Source organism: Hipposideros armiger, unplaced genomic scaffold, assembly GCF_001890085.2.
Source record: "Hipposideros armiger isolate ML-2016 unplaced genomic scaffold, ASM189008v1 scaffold_5, whole genome shotgun sequence".
NCBI lineage: Eukaryota > Metazoa > Chordata > Mammalia > Chiroptera > Hipposideridae > Hipposideros > Hipposideros armiger.
The window spans coordinates 3,422,928-3,429,070 of record NW_017731355.1 but is presented as its reverse complement, the minus strand read 5'-3'; positions in this window follow the sequence as shown (position 1 = coordinate 3,429,070).

The following is a 6,143-nucleotide window of genomic DNA, read 5'->3' as shown; positions in this document are numbered from 1 at the left end:
AGAACAAAAGGACAGCAACTTGTCTGTTCCCCTTCCCCCAATTCCCCAGCACTGTTCCCATCCCCCCAATTCCCCAATAAAAATCTTAAAAAAAGAAGCAGATTCTTCATACAGCACATCATTCGTAAAGATGGAGTGAGAATGAATTTAGAAATCGCAGAATAAGATGATCTTTTTCTTACAGTTTTCCATTATCCTTTCTCTATGAGTTAAAAGGTTTTATTTTGTTTTTGCCTTATGCTTTTCTAGTATCAAGGGTAAGTTACAGAAAATTATAAAACTCCTTAGGATATGTTCCTTGTCATTTGTATTAATGATATTTGTTTTATTAATCCCAATTTATAACCTTATATTTCAAAATAATTAGTTCAGAGAAGTCTGATTAAATATGGTGGAATTTATACATGTCTTTATAGCCTCTTCCTCTGGAAACTTCACAAAAATGAGAGTAAATTAGAAATTAAAAAGGAGATAAACCTAAAGAACAAAGGTTATAGGTGAGGTGACACCACTAGATGACAGTTGTCCACAAAACTTGAAAGATAGAAGCAGTTGGATCAGCAGGAACTGGCTTAGCAGAGTGTAGAGCACTGAACTCCTGTGTGAGCAGAGGAAGACGTCAACAAGCAGCACCCCAGCTTGTACTGTAGAACCCCAGAAAGGCTAAAGAATTGGAAGTGCCAGCTGCCTCTGAAGGCAAGGTGAGGCGTGGAGCAGAAAACACATTATTGAATCTCCATCAGCTCTACCCCTTGGTACCTCTTGGTTAATAAGAGCTGCTAACTTTCCTTTTTTTCTTTTTTAAGGTTTGCAATGATTCACTTCACATTTTATATAGGGCTGTGTCTCCACACGCCAATTGGGGAAAACTTGGATTTAAAAATGCTTAGTTTGGAATTCATTTAATTCAGCAAACATCTGAGGGTCTATTGTGCTGAGTTGATACAAAATGACTAAGCTGAAAACTCCTTCCCTCTGAGTCTCAGAATCTAAGTGGGGAGACAGACAGCCCAGCTAATTGCACACATGGCAGAATGTGCTTAAGGACTGCGAGAGAGGCACGAACTACTATAGGATCACAGAGGGAGGAACCCATAGTCAGGCTGGGGGAGGCATGGAAGGCCTCAGAGAGAAGGGGCGTTGGACTGGGTCATGAACTGTGTGACTGAGGATGGAGAACCTTTTAGGAGCAAGGACTCAGGGGCCTCCAAAGGATGTTCCTGGCGCTCCTGAGTTGTCAGATTGCGACTAATGAGCAGCACGAGGCATTCTTTAGGGGAAAAAAAAGCACACATCCGGCTTATATTGTGAAATAGATATACAAATTTATCACCCTGGATCTGGAGATGAGAAAAATAGCTTGCTTTTTAGCTTTTCTCTCAGGCCATCTAATATTACTACACTGTCTGAAAGTAAATCTCCAGAGAAACATAAGGAATTCTTTTTATTGTTAGTGGGTTGTTGTTGCTATTATCGTTTAATTAGGGGGCTTAAATGAATCTTTTAGGATGAGTAGGCTGTTGCAGATAATCTTCTCTGGGGATGTCATTCCCTAGATATCCAGGAACTCATTTAAATGAGGACGACTCCACCAATGGAACTATCAAAAACCATGAGAAAGATACCTTGGGGGCATGTGGGATCTAGTGAGAGGAAGCCACTTGGGCAGTCAGATTGGTCATCACCTCCAAGGCTGCTTCACCCGGTGTAGTGGAGAATAGCAATACGAAAGCAGTGGATTGATGGAGCCCCATGATCTGTTGTGGAGACTTCTGGAAAGCAAGGACCATAGCATACACAGCTTGGCTTCCCCAGAGCCCATATTGGTAACCTGCCCTTACTGGTAGAAGTTAGTAATGATCTTACCTGTTCTACTAACTTAGCCACCCCATAGCGATGAACTAATTAACCCAAGAAATAATTATTGAATAGTTGCCATGTGCCAGGCACAATTATGACTCATTCTTACCTCTTATAAAGCACACCTGCCTCCATGGGTCCCACGGGTTTTGCAAGGATGAGCCGTTCCCAAATTATCTTGGTAAAAGGCCCCGAATCCTGGATAACACAGACCTTAGTCACCATGTTATGTTTGCCAGATTTTATGTTTTAAAAATTTATTACTTGACTGTTAAGTTCTGAATTTTATTGGCTATTTATAATGATTTATGTTCTACTTATTTACCTATCCATTTGGATTTATAAGAGTTGTTTCATATGCATCATAATTGACTGGTCGGGATTAAGTATCCATTTTAAAAGTTCCTAGTATTTGTTGTAAATCTAAAACTTAGCAAGTGCAAGGTTTATTTTAAAATCACAGCAGTGAAACTGTATGGTCTTCCAGGTCCATGAGGGAACAGATTTTCCCCTGCACACTGGATCACAATTTATTATTGTTTAAATCAATGCATGACTTTTTGCATACCAGCCTGTACTTTGGGTCATACGGACTTAACCTCAGAACAAAATCACTTTGTTCAATGAAAACCAGGGCCCCTCCAGTCCCCTGAACCCCTTTCCATGTATTCCGTAAGAAAAAAGTTTACTTGACTGCATGATAACCTCAAGCATAATTCCTCATAGAAATAAACCTGACAAATGTCTTCCCCACCATGCCACAGAGGGGAACTTAATGCCAGTTTCAGCTTTAACTCCTGCAAGGCAGGTAAACAGCACTCTAAAGTACAATAGCATAGGAGAATGGACAGAAATTCTGAACAAAATCGTATTAATGTAAAAATTATCATTGTGTTCAAAATGTTTTTACATGTATTCTCAATTTTATCTTTTCAATAGTTCTGAGTCTTTCATGATATTATGCTACTAAAAAGATTTTCTAGGATTATGGAAACTACTTCAGTTTTAATAACCTTGAAAGCAAGGGGTTAGTAGATGAGCAGGGTTTGAAAGTTTCTGGCGTGTCTGTAGTTTATCTCCACTTCTAAGAAGGCATTTGTCTAATAGCCCCTGTATTTTTGGTTTCATCATGGAGCTGGAGAGGCTGTGCCTTATGGGGACACTACATGAACCTGAGTCCATGAACTTGAGTATAATGTTTTGTAATCTTGCTTGGTAAAGGGTACCTAAGAGAGTCAGGTGTGAGGGAAAAACACTTCTGTGTGTTTTTTCTTTACTCTTACACTACTACCACACTCATAACACTTATGACACCAAATGTGTGTTTTTTTTCCTCCACACCAAGCAATTCTCTGTGACACCAGCTGGGTGTCCTACAATTCAATTGGATTCTGACACAAACTAGAGTTAGCGCAGACACAGCAGGTTAAGGGCTCTTCCCATAAGACTGTCTCCCCACTTCCAACACCAACAACTAGTAGGTCTCCATGTGACTCACAACTTCTATCTGACTTGGTTACAAATTGCAGGTTCCCATGATCCTCTCCTTGGATTCTATCATTTGCTAGAACAGCTCACAGAACTCAGGGAAGCACTTAACATTTACCAGTTTATTATATAAATAAAGGATATGATAAAGGTTACAGATGAAGAGCCAGATGAAGAGATACGTGAAGGAGGTCTGGGAGGGTCCCAAGCATAGGCGCTTCTGTCCCTGTGTAGCCACCATCCCAGTACACGGATGTGTTCACCAACCTGGAAGTTCTCTGACCCCCATACGTTTGGAATTTTTATGGAGGCTTCATCATATCAGTATGATTGATTATTAACTTATTTCCAGTCCCTCTCACCTCTCTGGTGAATGGGGGTGGGGCTGAAAGTTCCAAGCTTCTAATCATGGCTTGGGTTTTTCTGGTAACCAGCCTCCATCCAAGAGCCCACTAAGAGTCACCTCATTAAAACAAAAGACATTCCTATCACCCAGGAAATTCCAAGGGATTTAGGAGCTCTGTGTCAGGAACCGGGGTCAAAACCAAATATTAGAACAAAAGATGCTCTGGTGCTCTAATCACTTAGGAAATTACAAGGTTTTTAGGAGCTCTGTTCCAGGAACTGGGGGCAGAAACCACTCTGTAGTTTTTCTATTTCACATAGGAGAGATGATTTTATTTAAACTACTTAAACTTTGTAGCTCGGAAGCTCCAGGGCTCTATATGCCTACTGTTTTGGATCTATAATAGTAGACTTTGCGGCTGAGAAGCCAAGTACAGGAATAGTGCTTTATAAAATGGCAATCAAGCCCTCGCTTGCTTGCTCCCTTACCACTGCTCGTGTGGGTTGCCAGGCTCCTAAGGCCCTTCTGGTCCCGTTTCTCTGGTCACTGTTATTCTTCGTGTCGTTCAGGACCCGTGTGTTGTGGGCACTTGTTTTGTTTGTCCAACACATCCTTTTTGTCTGAGAAGAGCAACCCCTTCCCCCACTAAGTATTTGGAGAACTTCACCTCCTCTAACTCTCACCATGGGGTTCCAGTGAAAGCTGCCATCACCTTTTGTACACATGTAGTATGGCTCCCATGGCCACAGCTGATTGTAGTTGACATTGACTGAGTCTGGGCCAATCAGAATCCTTCCCTGGGAATTTATAAAATTGGAAAGAAGAAGAGAGTCAGTCTCTCTCTGGAGGTTCCCACTGATAGGTTGCAAAGCTCAGGAGAGCTCTTGGAGTCTTTGTTTTGTGCCAGGTGGAGAAGACTGATGTGTAGTGAGAAATGGGGCTACTATGTAGAGAGAAGCAGAAATGAGAGATGGAACCAGGATTTGTATTTCTGGTTCCAAATGCTCCTGAGCAAAGCTGGATTCTTTTTTTAAAGATTTTATTGGGGAATTGGGGGAGGGGAACAGTGTTGGGGAATCGGGAAAGAGAAACAGACAAGTTGCTGTCCTTTTTTTCTTCAGTCTAGTTGTGGAGGACGTTGCTTCACTCGCCCATGTTGGTATTATCATTGCGCTCTTCCTGGGTGAGGCAGTCGCTCGCTGGCCATCTGACGACCGCTCAAGGCAGCTCACGAAAGCTCACACTGGCTGCCGGCCAGCTCCACTGCAGCCTATGGCATTGTCGGCGACTCACGGCAGCCCAGCTCCAGGTCGAGCTGTTGTGCACCATCTTAGCTGTAGAGGGCAGTGTCACTGGCCCCCATGTGGGATCTGAACCAGGGTCCTGCTGCTCAGAGCTGGCATCCCAAGCCAACTCTTAACCAACATGCCACTGGGCTGGCCCCAAAGCTGGATTCTTGCCTTTCTCTCAATTTGTTCCTTCAACTCTTCCTTGGATTTTGTGAACTTATAAATCCCCCTTTTAATTCTGCTAATTCAAATTGATTTTCTGTCACTTGGAACCAAAAGAGTTCTATCTGATACCCTCCCTTCCCCCACCTCAAACTCTTGCTTCCAGCATTTGAAAGATATCCACCTTATAACTCATCTTTTCTGTGCCCAAAATATCAGCTATCTAATTTGATTAAATCATCAGTAACTCATGGTTCAGAGGAAATACAGGTAACTCTGGAAAAACTTCCCAGCTTTGTTATCTTACCGATTACGGATACTAAGGTGGGATTTTCAAGCTGGGCAAAGGGTTGTCAAGGGGCCTGGTGACATGCCTCGAATCACACAGAGGCATCGTAATGGGGCCCTGCCATTGCACCAGCACCTTTGGCTCTTGGTTGACTTGGCATACTTTGCTGACTAAAATATTGAAGAAATAGGAACCTGGAAGAGTGAGCCTGATTGTAGTTTTGTTAAACTGTGTAGCTTATATCAATACAATTTTTTGATAATATCTGGATCACACTTTAAGGAATTCTATCTGTTCTACCTGATGACTTTCTCGATCCTGCTTGCCTTTTCTTTACCTGAATGTTGTAAGTTTTCAGGTTGATCTAACTTTCTGGGGGTGAAAATATTAATACCTCAAACAAAAGAAAGTCTTGGTAGGAGTGAATTGGGCAGAGAAGACAGAAAATATAGAACTTGGAAAAAGACATAAAGAATAGAGAAGGAAATACAACAAAGGAGATGGGAAAGTGAGTTAAGGAGTGATTAGCAAGTATCATGAAGCTAGAAAAAGGTTAGAAAGAAGAGATCCGTGTAACCAACAAGAAATGAAGTCGGGAGCTTGAATCCTCTTCCTCCATTTGGGGAGAAATGGAGAGCTCCTCGTGCTTTCAGAAGAGAAAATAGTCAAAAGTAAGAGCAAAGTTCCAACCCACGGTTTCCTGTCCAGC